General features: G+C 45.0%; 1 protein-coding gene and 1 pseudogene across 3 annotated transcripts in view; both read left to right on the top strand.

The window, feature by feature from the left end:
• The window catches only part of LOC103788982 (uncharacterized), an 870763-nt gene that overhangs the window by 633749 nt on the left and 222740 nt on the right, over positions 1 to 14274 (top strand). The window lies entirely within an intron of this gene.
• Positions 1247 to 2517, top strand: LOC118149230 (transcription factor SOX-2-like; annotated as a pseudogene).

The following is a 14274-nucleotide window of genomic DNA, read 5'->3' as shown; positions in this document are numbered from 1 at the left end:
CGTCCCTGGTGTAGGCACTTGTGTCCTAGGCAAGTCGTTCAGGTCAGTGACCCCTCACTGTCCTCTCCTTGGCTGAGGTGAGAGCACCTCAGCCAAGGCATCGGAGGTTGCAGTGAGCCAGGTTGTCCTGACCTCCAGCAGAGGTTGAGCATCTTTTCTCGATTCCCGCAATGTCTGGTTTGCTATATTTATCATTTTATTTTTGTCATCTGACGTGCTGGTTCAGCCAGGAGACTGTGAGCTCCTCAAAGGCAGAGACCATGCCTTCTTCATGTTGGTGTTCCCCGCAGCCTGCACTGAGGTCAACAGGTGCTTACCGAGTGAACGGTTAAGCCCTTCCTGAGTGTCTGGGTGGGAAGTGGTCATGCGTGTGAATAGGCAGGTAACTTCTGAGATGTGTGGCCACGCCCACCTCCACCTGGGCTTTCAGGAGCCTGCTTGACTTATCCCCAAGACTAAGTCCCTAATCATGGGGATGATGCCAATCATGTCTTCAGGGAGTGTGTCATGGAAGAAGCAGCTTATTCCAAAGAGCTTTTGCAATATGCACGGAGGAACGTGAGGCTCCAGGGAGACAAGGAAGAGACGGATGAGGAAAAGAGAAGGACACAGTGGAACCGAGGCACACCAGCTGTCACAGACACAAGAATGGGATCTGTGCACAGAAGTCCTGTTCTGGGTCCTGTCCTGCCACACATTAGTCACCTGGATCAATTCACTTAACTTCTCTTTTTCCTCACCTGTTAACAATGGTTAGGGAACGGTTATGAATATTTACCGTTGCATATGGCTGCTTTTTAAATGAAAACATTGATTTTAGATTTATCTATAATTCAAAAAGCATGTGAAGTAGATTTTACCTTGCAGTTTTTTGGTTTTTTTGTTTGTTTGTTTGTTTGAGATGAAGTCTTGCTCTGTCTCCCAAGTTGGAGTGCGGTGGTGTGATCTTGGCCCACTGCCACTTCCACCTTCCGGGTTCAATGATTCTCCTGCCTCAGCCTTCCTAGTACCTGGGACTACAGGTGTCCACCCCTGCACCTGGCTAATTTTTGCATTTTTAGTAGAGATGGGTTTTCACCATGTTGGCCGGGCTGGTCTCAAACTCCTGACTTCAGGTGATCCGCTCACCTCAGGCTCCCAAAGTGCTAAGATTATAGGTGTGAGCCGCCGCGCCTGACCTACCTTGTTTTTAATTATCATTTTTAGTAGTATTTAAAAGAAGACTTTGGGCGGCCGCCGACAGGCCGGGCCCGCGCACAGCGCCCGCATGTACAACATGATGGAGACGGAGCTGAAGCCGGCGGGCCCGCAGCAGACTTCGGGGGACGGCGGCGGCAACCCAACCACGGCGGCGGCAGCTGGGCAGCAAGCAGGACAGCCCCGACCGCGTCAAGCGGCCCATGAATGCCTTCATGGTGTGGTCCTGCGGGCAGCGGCGCAAGATGGCCCAGGAGAACCCCAAGATGCACAACTCGGAGATCAGCAAGCGCCTGGGCAACGAGTGGAAGCTGCTGTCCGAGACGGAGAAGCGGCAGTTCATCGACGAGGCCAAGCGGCTGCGCGCGCTGCACATGAAGGAGCACCCGGATTACAAGTACTGGCCCGGCGGAAAACCAAGACGCTCGTGAAGAAGGATAAGTACACGCTGCCCGGCGGGCTGCTGGCGCCCGGCGGCAACGGCATGGCCGACTGGGTCGGGGTGGGCGCCGGCCTGGGCGCGGGCGTGAACCAGCGCATGGACAGCTATGCGCACATGAACGGCTGGAGCAACGGCGGCTACAGCATGATGCAGGAGCAGCTGGGCTACCCGCAGCACCCGGGCCTCACCGCGCACGGCGCGGCGCAGATGCAGCCCATGCACCGCTACGACGTGAGCGCGCTGCAGTACAACTCCATGACCAGCTCGCAGACCTGCATGAACCGCTCGCCCACCTACAGCATGTCCTACTCGCAGCAGGGCACGCCCGGCATGGCGCTGGGCTCCATGGGTTTGGTGGTCAAGTCCGAGGCGAGCTCCAGGCCGCCGGTGGTGACCTCTTCCTCGCACTTCAGGGCGCCCTGCCAGGCCGGGGACCTCCGGGACATGATCAGCATGTACCTCCCCGGCGCGGAGGTGCCGGAGCCCGCCGCGCCCAGCAGACTACACATGTCCCAGCACTACCAGAGCGGCCCGGTGCCCAGCACGGCCATCAACAGCACACTGCCGCTCTCGCACATGTGAGGGCCGGACCCCCCCCCCCCGCCCCGAACGGGGGGACGCATTCTCTGACAAGAGCGAGAGGAATCAGTGGGAGCGGTGCAGAGAGGAGAGTCGGAAACAGCGTGGAGAAAGCCCGGTATGCTCGAAAAGAAAAAGGAAAAAAAAAAGAAGAGTCTCATCACCCACAGCAAATGACAGCTGCGAAAGAGAACACCGACCCCATCCACACTCACTCAAAAACCGCGATGCCGACAAGAAAACTTCTATGAGAGAGATCCTGGACTTCTTTTTGAGGATTTATTTTTGTACAGAGAAAACCAGGGGGGAGGAGTGGGGAGGGCGGGGGAATGGACCTTGTATAGATCTGGAGGAAAGAAAGCTACGAAAAAATTTTTATAAGTTCTAGTGGGTCCGGGCGCGGTGGCTCACGCCTGTGATCCCAGCACTTAGGGAGGCCGAGGCGGGTGGATCACGAGGTCAGGAGATAGAGACCCTCCTGGTCAACATGGTGAAACCCCGTCTCTACTAAAAATACAAAAAATTAGCTGGGCATGGTGGTGCGTGCCTGTAATCCCAGCTACTGAGGATGCTGAAGCAGGAGAATTGCCTGAACCCAGGAGGCGGAGGTTGCGGTGAGCAGAGATAGCGCCATTGCACTCCAGCCTGGGTAACAAGAGCGAAACTCCGTCTCAAAAAAAAAAAAAAGTTCTAGTGGTACAGGAGGAGCTTGGCAGGAAGTTTGCAAAAGTCTTTACCAATAATATTTAGAGCTAGTCTCCAAGCGACAAAAAAAGTTTTAATATTTGCAAACAACTTTTGTACAGTATTTATCGAGATAAACATGGCAATCAAAATATCCATTGTTTATAAGCTGAGAATTTGCCAATATTTTTCAAGGAGAGGCTTCTTGTTGAATTTTGATTCTGCAGCTGAAATTTAGGACAGTTGCAAACGTGGAGAGAAGAAAATTATTAAAATTTGGACATTTGAATTAAAAATTGTACAAAAGGAAAAAAATTAGAATAAGTACTGGCAAACCATCTCTGTGGTCTCGTTTAAAAGGGCAAAAGTTTTAGATTGTACTAAATTTTATAACTTACTATTAAAAGCAAAAATGGCCATGCAGGTTGACATCGTTGGTAATTTATAATAGCTTTTGTTTAATCCCAACTTCCCATTTTGTTCAGATAAAAAAGAAAACATGAAATTTCTGTGTTTGAAATATTTTCTTATGGTTTGTAATATTTCTGTAAATTTATTGTGATATTTTAAGGTTTTCCTCTTTATTTTCCATAGCTGTATTTTAAAAGATTCGGCTCTGTATTATTTGAATCAGTCTGCCGAGAATCCATGTATGAATTTGAACTAATACCATCCTTATAACAGGTACATTTTCAACTTAAGTTTTTACTTCATTATGCACAGTTTGAGATAAATAAATTTTTGAAATATGGACACTGAAGAAAAAGAAGAAGACCTGGAGAACAAAGGACGCACAAAATGAAGAGACGTCAAAGATAGAGGACTTTGTTCCTCATATAGGAAGCAGATTCTCAAATATCATGAAGGCACAGAAGCCTTCCCTATGTGGAATTTAGGTTCAAAAGTAGAGAGAAAAAGCACATACTGATTGAGAACTAAGGCTCTGCGGTAAGATTGGGTTAAAATCTGAGCAACAGTTACTGCGATTTTAGACAAGTTAGTTAACCCTAGGAAGCTCAGTATCCTTAGCTATAAAAATCTTAGATCATGAATGAGAATCATTCTTCCAATAAATATGCATTAACCCTTTGTTATGTGCCAGGCATTGCTCTTGGCATGGGGATGCAAACAGTGACTGCAACACACAGGACCCCTGACTTCAAGTTGCTTCCATCCTAACAGGAAAGGAAAAACAATAAACAAATGAATATATAATGTAGCATCAGGCAGTAAAACAGTCCAGGAAGAAAAATAACCCAGGGTAGGGTGAGGAGTTGGGCAATGCACTCTCTGAGACAGGGTGGCCAGAGGACTTGGCACTGCGACAGGCTCAATGAACAGTAGACAGTATTTAGTTGGCATTTTCCTGTCTGAGAAATCCACAGAAGCCAAGCCCATGAGTCCTCTCTGATGCTCCCAGAGTAATTAGACTGGATTTACACAATAAAGGAAATCTCCGTAGGATAAACACATAAATGGGGAAATTGATTTCTTTATTTTATAGGAATATATTGAGTATCATCCTGAGCTGGGCTCTGAGGACATCAAAGCAAACGAGGCAGGTGCCCAGGCTGATAGGTTAAGACGAACAGGTCTCCCAGCAGAACGTGCATGTGAGCTGAGCGTGAGCTCTGGCCCTGAGGAGCTCTGAGAATATTACTCACGGCCCACTTTTCTCAGCCCTTTGGGGCTGTACATATAATCCTGCCCCCTCTTTTTTCCACGGTGGCCCAGTCCACTCCAACACCCATGTGCTTCACACAGCAGACATGCTAAATCAGGCCATGAGCTGCCATCAGCTGGGTGGAGATCCGTACACAGATGACAAAGAACCATATCTGATCACGGCATTTTCCCCAGCCAACTTCTGCCTGAAGACCTGGTTTAGATTCCCCGCTCTTCTCGAGCACTGGCTCCAATCCAGGAGCTATTCTCTGGGTGCCCTACATCTCATACTCCATTATGGGATGCAAGTGGTTATCTCTAAAACTACTGCCCCATTGCTGGTATCTTAGGGAGACACTTTCTCTGAACTTTGAAGAAGATTCAAAGAATGGGAATGACAGAGTATTCGAGGTAGAAAAGGCTCTTAGTGATGGTCACATCCAACGTCCCAGTTTTACTGAGGAAGAAACTGAGGCCCAAATAGGTGAAGTGGCTTATTTAATGTTACAAAAAGAATCTGTGGCAGATCTGGGCTAAGAAAGGAGGTAGGAGAAGCTGGGAGGTCACAGTCATGTGTAATGTCAGGTTACATATTTTCATAACTTTGTCTGTAATGAAAACCTTCTCTCATTACATTTTACTATAGAACAGAAAATGCCAAACCATAAAAATCCCCCTAACCCTTTTCACCTAACATGATTGTCACCCTCTTAGCCTCTAAGTTGCCTTTCATATTTACTGTCAGAGTCCCTCCCACCAGGAATAGGAAAATGGGTTAACGCATCGCGCACCTACTGTGCGGCAGGCATTATCTTGGGCAGTTTAATCAGACACAGTCTCTCTGAGCAGAGACCACTTACTTGTCTGGAGTCACAGGGTCAGGAAATACATGTGACTGACTCACAATTCCACATCTGACAACAGCACTGGCCTTCTCCCGTAACCTGCTGGCGAATTCAGATCATCTTTCCATTGCTCAGATAAGGAGAACATCACGTGCAGAGTGACTAACACGGTGCCTGGCACACACCGTAGGCCCTCAATAAATAAAGGGCAATTCTCTGTCTTTTCCTTTAGGTGTCAAGAAAAAAATAGATTTGAGTCATTTTTCTTATGGGTATTTACTAATATTGGCCATACGTTCATAATATATGCATAATATCTGTGCAAGATACAAAAATTTAGATGTATATGCCTACATTTTATTTATTAACTTGGGGAAATATTACTAAGTCTCTCTGCAGGTATTAACCCTACTGGTCGGGAAATTTGGCAGAGGCATTCTCCTGTAAGAGAAATCATCATGGAAACCATCTTACCCAGGCAAGTGGGGTTAGGATTCTACTCAGTAGACTTTTCTACTCCGGAAAAAATCTGGAAAAGCAGATTCTTGATAGGTCCCAGGATAGCAGCATCTCAGCCTGTTCAAGGAATCTCTGTCCAGTTTCCCAGGGATTTCGTTCCATGTTTTGGACTTGTCATTCTCTCTAAATCATTTATAGTTAAATCTCCATAATATTGTAGAGGTATCAAGAGCCATGAAATTTGGAACTTACATTAGAAACAGTGCATCAAGATTTTTTAAGTTGGCCTGGCGACGTGGCTCATGCCTGTAATCCCAGTACTTTGGGAGGCGGAGGTAGGCAGATCACGAGGTCAGGAGATCAGACCATTCTGGGCAACATGATGAAACCCCGTCTCTACTAAAAAATACAAAAAATTATCTGGGGGTGGTAACACATGCCTGTAGTTCCAGCTACTCGGGAGGCCGAGGCTGGGAATTGCTTGAACACGGGTTGCGGAGGCTGCAGTGAGCTGAGATCGTGCCACTGCACTCCTGCCTGGGTGACACAGTGAGACTCCATCTCAAAAAGAAAAAAAAAGATTTTTTAAGTTATATAAAACAGAATATGGTAGAACTTTTGATCAAACAAAAAATGTCTTTAAAGAAGGCCACATTTGTAACTCATCAGTTTAAAAATGAGACCTCGAAGTCCCTGTACCAGGAGGCAGAGATGACCTGATGCTGGTGCTAAAAGGCACCCTACTCATCTTATAGCCCAAGCTGCTGTCCTACAGACATGAAAACCAGACCTAGAGAGGGGAGTTAGGCGTGGCAGGGCTAGGGGAGAGCCAGGTACACTAATGCTATTGGGCAATTGTCTTACATTCTCCTTTGTATGTTCTAAAAGCATGTATTTTTTTTTCTGCAGAGAAAATTAAACTTTAAAAGGCACAAGTCACATGGCCTGCTTTCGACCTGGCAATGGCTGCTGGGATGGCCCCACTGAGGCTTCCCTTAGCCCCCAGGCCCTTCTGCCCATTTCTGCTTCAATTCTCGCTCTCTATCAGTCCCTTACACTTGCTGTTCTCCTCCCCTCCTCCCCCACTCCTCCTCCCCCAGCAGAGCCCTGCCTGTGCTCTTGTTTCTGAATTGAAAAGTCTTCCCTCACTGCTTTGTTATTAACTCCTACTCAACCTTGGGGTCAAGCTGCACTTTCTCAGGGATGTCTTTTCTCATCTTCCTGACCATGTAAAATTTGCATATTACAGAGTACTTGAAACCTTTCCTTTTTTTTAAATTGCATTTTAGGTTTTGGGGTACATGTGAAGAATATGCAAGGTAGTTGCATAGGTACACATGTGGCAGTGTGATTTGCTGCCTTCCTCCCCTTCACCTATATCTGGCATTTCTCCTCCTGTTATCTGTCCCCAACTCCCCACCCCCTCTGTCCCTCCCCTATTTCCCTCCAACAGACCCCAGTGTGTAGTGCTCCCCTCCCTGTGTCCATGTGTTCTCATTGTTCAACACCCACCTATGAGTGAGAACATGTGGTGTTTCATTTTCTGTTCTTGCATCAGTTTGCTGAGAATGATGGTCTCCAGGTTCATCCATGTCCCTACAAAGGACACAAACTCATCGTTTTTGATTGCTGCATAATATTCCATGGTGTATATATGCCACATTTTCCCTGTCCAGTCTATCATCGATGGGCATTTGGGTTGGTTCCAGGTCTTTGCTATTGTAAACAGTGCTGCAATGAACATTCGTGTGCATGTGTCCTTAGAGGAGAACGATTTATAGTCCTTTGGATATATACCCAGTAATGGGATGGCTGGGTCAATTGGAATTTCTATTTCTAAGGCCTTGAGGAATCGCCACACTGTCTTCCACAATGGCTGAACTAGTTTACACTACCACCAACAGTGTAAAAGTGTTCCTTTTTCTCCACATCCTCTCCAGCATCTGTTGTCTCCAGATTTTTTAATGATTGCCATTCTAACTGGCGTGAAATGGTATCTCAATGTAGTTTTGATTTGCATCTCTCTAATGATCAGTGATGATGAGCATTTTTTCATATGTTTGTTGGCCTCATGTATGTCTTCTTTTGTAAAGTGTCTGTTCATATCCTTTGCTCACTTTTGAATGGGCTTGTTTTCTTCTTGTGAATCTGAGTTCTTTGTAGATTCTGGATATCAGCCCTTTGTCAGATGGGTAGATTGCAAAAATTTTTTCCCATTCTGTTGGTTGCCGATTCACTCTAATGACTGTTTCTTTTGCCATGCAGAAGCTGTGGAGTTTGATTAGGTCCCATTTGTCTATTTTGGCTTTCGTTGCTAATGCTTTTAGTGTTTTGGTCATGAAGTCCTTGCCTATTTCTATGTCCTGGATGGTTTTGCCTAGATTTTCTTCTAGGATTTTTGTGGTGTTAGGTCTTATGTTTAAGTCTTTAATCCATTTGGAGTTGATTTTAGTGTAAGGTGTCAGGAAGGGGTCCAGTTTCTGCTTTCTGCACATAGCTAGCCAGTTTTCCCAACACCATTTATTAAACAGGGAATCCTTTCCCCGTTGCTTTTTTTGTCAAGTTTATCAAAGATCATATGGTTGTAGATATGTTGTGTTGCCTCCGAGGCCTCTGTTCTGTTTCATTAGTCTATAGCTCTGTTTTGGTACCAGTACCATGCTGTTTTGATTACTGTAGCCTTGTAGTATAGTTTGAAGTCTGGTATTGCGACGCCTCCCGCTGTGTTCTTTTTACTTAGAATTGACTTGGCTATGCGGGCTCTCTTTTGATTCCATATAAAGTTTAAGGTGGTGTTTTTCAGTTCTGTGAAGAAGGTCATTGGTAGCTTGATGGGGATAGTATTGAATCTGTAAATTACTTTGGGCAGTATGGCCATTTTCATGATATTGATTCTTCCTAACCATGAACATGGAATGTTTCTCCATCTGTTTGTGTCCTCTCTTATTTCGTTGAGCAGTGGTTTGTAGTTCTCCTTGAAGAGGTCCTTCACATTCCTTGTTAGTTGTATTCCTAGGTATTTTATTCTCTCTGTAGCAATTGTGAATGGCAGTTTGTTCTTGATTTGGCTCTCTTTAAGTCTGTTATTGGTGTATAGGAATGCGTGTGATTTTTGCACATTGATTTTGTATCCTGAGACTTTGCTGAAGTTGCTTATCGTTTCAGGAGATTTGGGGCTGAGATGATGGGGTCTTCTAAATATACTATCATGTCGTCTGCAAATAGAGACATGATTGACTTCCTCCTTTCCTATTTGATAAATTTCCTAATTAATAAATACCCTTTATTTCTTCTTCTTGCCTGATTGCTCTGGCTAGAACTTCCAGTACTATATTGAACAGGAGTGGTGAGAGAGGGCATCCTTGTCTAGTGCCAGATTTCAAAGAAAATGCTTACAGTTTTTGCCCATTCAGTATGATATTGGCTGTTGGTTTGTTGTAAATAGCTTTTATTATTTTGAGATATGTTCTGTCAATACCAAGTTTATTGAGGGTTTTTAGCATAAAGAGCTGTTGAATTTTGTTAAAGGCCTTCTCTGCATCAATTGAGATAGTCATGTGGCTTTTGTTTTTGGTTCTGTTTACGTGGTGAATTACGTTTATAGACTTGCATATGTTGAACCAGCCTTGCATCCCCAGGATGAATCCTACTTGATCATGGTGGATAAGCTTTTTGATGTGCTGTTGCAATCAGCTTGCCAGTATTTTTTGAAGATTTTTGCGTCTATGTTCGTCATGGATATTGGCCTGAAGTTTTCTTCTCTTGTTGAGTCTCTGCCAGGTTTTGGTATCAGAATGATGTTGGTCTCATAAAATTATTTGGGAAGGATTCTCTCTTTTTGGATTATTTGGAATAGTTTCAGAAGGAATGGTAACAGTTCCTCTTTGTGTGTCTGGTAGAATTCAGCTGTGAACCCATCTGGACCTGGGCTTTTTTGTGTGTGGTAGGGTCTTAATTGCTGCCTCAACTTCAGATCTTGTAATTGGTCTATTCATGGTTTCGACTTCTTCCTGGTTTAGGCTTGGGAGGATGCAAGTGTCCAGGAATTTATCCATTTCTTCCAGGTTTGCTAGTTTATGTGCATAGAGTTATTTGTAATATTCTCTAATGATGGTTTGAATTTCTGTGGGATCTGTGGTGATTTCCCCTTTATCGTTTTTATTTATTTATTTATTTATATTGAGATGGAGTTTCGCTCCTGTTACCCAGGCTGGAGTGCAATGGTGCAATCTTGGCTCACCACAACCTCCGCCTCCTGGGTTCAGGCAATTCTCCTGCCTCAGCCTCCTGAGTAGCTGGAATTACAGGCATGCGCCACCATGCCCAGCTAATTTTTTGTATTTTTAGTAGAGACAGGGTTTCACGATGTTGACCAAGATGGTCTCGATCTCTTGACCTCGTGATCCACCCCCCTCGGCCTCCCAAAGTGCTGGGATTACAGGCTTGAGCTACTGCACCCATCATTTTTTTATTGCATCTATATGGTTTTTCTCTCTTTACTTTTTTATCAGGCTGGCTAGTGGTCTATTTTATTGATCTTTTCAAAAAACCACCTCCTGGATTTACTGATTTTTTGAAGGGTTTTTCATGTCTCTATCTCCTTCAATTCTGCTCTGATCTTAGTTATGTCTTGTCTTCTGCTAGGTTTTGAGTTGTTTTGATCTTGCTCCTCTAGCTCTTTCACTTTTGACAATAGGGTGTCAATTTTGGATCTCTCCTTTCTTCTCATGTGGGCACTTATTGCTCTATATTTTCCTATAGAGACTGCTTTAAATGTGCCCCAGAGATTCTGGTATGTTGTGTCTTCATTCTCGTTGGTGTCGAAGAACTTCTTTATTTCTGCCTTTATTTCATTGTTTATCCAGTCAACATTCAAGAGCCAGTTGTTCAGTTTCCATGAAGCTGTGCGGTTCTGAGTTAGTCTCTGAATTCTTAGTTCTAACTTGATTGCCCTGTGGTCTAAGAGACTGTTTGTTATGATTTTCATTCTTTTTCATTTGCTGAGGAGTGATTTACTTCCAATTATGTGGTGAATTTTCGAGTAGGTGTGATGTGGTGCTAAGAAGACTGTATATTCTGTGGATTTGAGGTGGACAGTTCTGTAAATGTCTATCAGGTTTTCTTGTTCCGGGTCCGAGTTCAAGTCCTGGATAAACTTGTTAATTTTCTGTCTGGTTGATCTGTCTAATATAGACAGCGGGGTGTTAAAGTCTCCCACTATTATTGTGTGGGAGTCTAAGTCTCTTTGTAAGTCGTTAAGAACTTGCCTTATGTATCTGGGTGCTCCTGTATTGGATCCGTATATATTTAGGACCGTTAGCTCCTCTTGTTGTTTTGGTCCTTTTACCATTATGTAATGTCCTTCTTTGTCTCTTTTGATCTTTGTTGCTTTAAAGTCTATTTTATCAGAGGTGAAAATTGCAGCTCCTGCTTTTTTTTTTTTTTTTTTTTTCCTCTCCATTTGCTCGGCAAATCTTCCTCCATCCCTTTATTTTGAGGCTTTGTGTATCCTTGCATGTGAGATGGGTTTCCTAGATACAGCACACTGATGGGTTTTGGCTTTTTATCCAATTTTCCAGTCTGTGTCTTTTGGTTGATGCATTTAGCCCATTTACACTTAGGATTAATACTGTTATGTGTGAATTTGATACTGCCATTTTGATGCTAGCTGGCCGTTTTGCCCATTAGTTGAGCAGATTCTTCATTTTGTTGATGCTCTTTACCATTTGGTATGTTTTTGGAGTGGCTGGTACTTGTTGTTCCTTTCTATGTGTAGTGCCTCTTTCAGGAGCTCTTGTAAAGCAGGCCTGGTGGTGACCAAATCTCTGAGTACTTGCTTGTTCACAAATGATTTTATTTTTCCTTCACTTATGAAGCATAGTTTGGCTGAATATGAAATTCTGGGTTGAAAGTTATTTTCCTTAAGGATGTTAAATATCAGCCCCCACTCTCTTCTGGCTTGTAGGGTTTCTGCCAAGAGATCTGCTGTGAGTCTGATGGGCTTCCCTCTGTGGGTGACCTGACCTTTCTCTCTGGCTGCCCTTAGCATTTTCTCCTTCGTTTCAACCCTGGTGAATCTGTTGATTATGTGCCTTGGGGTTGCTCTTCTAGAGGAATATTTTTGTGGCATTCTCTGTATTTCCTGGACTTGAATATTGGCCTGCCTTGCTAGGGTGGGGAAGTTTTCCTGGATAATATCCTAAAGAGTATTTTCCAGCTTGGATTCATTCTCTTCGTCACATTCAGGTACACCTATCAAACGTAGATTAGGTCTCTTCACATAGTCCCACATTTCTTGGAGACTTTGTTCATTCCTTTTTGCGCTTTTTTCTCTATTTCTCATTTTATTTCATTGAGTTGATCTTAGACCTCTGATATCCTTTCTTCTGCTTGGTCAATTCGGCTGTTGAAACTTGTGCATGCTTCGTGAAGTTCTCATGTTGTGTTTTTCAGCTCCATCAATTCACTCATATTCCTCTCTAAGTTGTCCATTCTTGTTATCATTTCCTCAAATCTTTTTTCAAGGTTCTTAGTTTCTTTGCATTGAGTTAAAACATGTTCTTTTAGCTCACAGAAGTTTCTCATTACCCACCTTCTGAAGTCTGAGTCTGTCATTTCATCACACTCATTCTCCATCCAGCTTTGTTCCCTTGCTGGTGAGGAGTTGTGATTCCTTGCAGGAGGAGAGGTGTTCTGGTTTCGGGTGTTTTCCTCTTTTTTGCACTGGTTTCTTCCCATCTTTGTGGATTTATCCACCTGTTGTCTGTGTAGTTGCTGATTTTCATATTAGGTCTCTGAGTGGACATCCAGATTGTTGATGATGAAGTTATTTCTGTTTCTTAGTTTTCCTTCTAACAGTCTGGCCAATCTGCTGTGGGACTGCTGAGGTCCACTCCAGGCCCTGCTTGCCTGGAGATCACCTGCAGCAGCTGCAGAACAGTAAGGGTTGCTACCAGTTTCTTCTTCTGCTATCTTTGTCCCAGAATGATGTCCGCCAAATGTCAGTCTCATCAGTCCTTTGTGAGGTGACTCTTTGGATATATGGGGGTCAGGGAGCTGCTTGAGGAGACAGTCTGTTCTTTATAGGAGCTCAAATGCTGAGCTGTGAGCTCTGGTGTTAATTCAGAGCTGCTAGGCAGGTACGTTTAAGTCTGCTGCAGCAGAACTCATAAACCCCCTTTTTTTCCCCAGGTGCTCTGTCCCAGGGAGTTAGGGCTTTATTTATGAGCATCCGTTGTGCTGCTGCCTTTTTTTTTTTCAGTGCTGCCCTGCCCAGCAAGGAGGCAGCATAGTCACTGTCTGCCTGCAGAGGCTTTGCTGAGTTGCTATGGGTTCCTTTCTGCTGCCGTGTGAACTTCCCTGCAGTCCTGTTTATATGGGTGTGGTTAGAACTGCCTCAGCAATAGTGGCCCGCCTCTGTAATGGCAGACTCTCTCTGTTATGGTGGGTTGCCTCAGCAATGACAGGCTGCCTCGGCAATGGTGGACTACCTCTGTAGGGGTGGAGTGCCTCGGTAATGGTGGACGCCCCTCCCCCACAGAGCTGGACCATCCCGGGTTCGGCTGTGCTTGCTGTGAAACTCTCAACCCTGAGCGTTTCCAATTGCTGTTTTTGCTTGTTTGTTTTTGTGGGGGTGTAACCTGCTGAGCCTGATCACCTGGCTCCCTGCCTCAGAGCCTTTTTTTTTTAAGTTGAACAGTTTACTCTCTCCCAGGTGTTCCACTCACCTGCTGAAAGGGTGCTGGGATCTGTGTGATTTCCCATGTGGTGACCCACTGCGCTGGCTGAAACAACGGCACTGCCAGGGAATCTCCTGCCTTGGCTCCCTGTTTCAGACTCCTGGTTAATCAGATGAATGGGTGAATCTGCCTCGGAGCTCCAATTGTCAGCTTTAAAGGGAACCAGACCAGTGTATTTTGTATGAAGAGCCACCACACCAGGGCACTGGCAAAACAGCCATGCCAGCTGAAACAGCCACACTGGCCAAAACAGCCACACTGGCAACCTGTGGGGCTCCTCTGCCTGGGAATCTCCTGGTCTGTGGGCAATAAAGATCAGTCTGGAAATGTGGCATCCACTCACCCTCTGTGCTTTCACTGGGAGCTGCAATCCTGAGCTGCTCCTGAAGGCCATCTTGGATCTTCCTCCTCCAATTTTCTTTTTTTTTTTCTTTTGAGACAGAGGCTCACTCCTTTGCCAAGTGCCAGGCTGGAGTGCAGTGGTGAGATCTCGACTCACTGCAATCTCTGCCTCCTGGGTTCAAGCAATTCTCCTGCCTCAGCCTCCTGAGTAGCTTGAACTACAGGTGCATGCCACCATGCCCAGCTAATATTTGTATTTTTAGTAGAGATGGGGTTTCACCATGTTGGCCAGGATGGTCTTGATCTCTTGACCTCATGATCC

The sequence above is a fragment of the Callithrix jacchus genome, chromosome 18 (genome assembly GCF_049354715.1).
Source record: "Callithrix jacchus isolate 240 chromosome 18, calJac240_pri, whole genome shotgun sequence".
Taxonomy (NCBI): Eukaryota; Metazoa; Chordata; class Mammalia; order Primates; family Cebidae; genus Callithrix; species Callithrix jacchus.
Note: the sequence above shows the minus strand (reverse complement) of the source record. Positions and strands in the feature narration are given on the sequence as shown.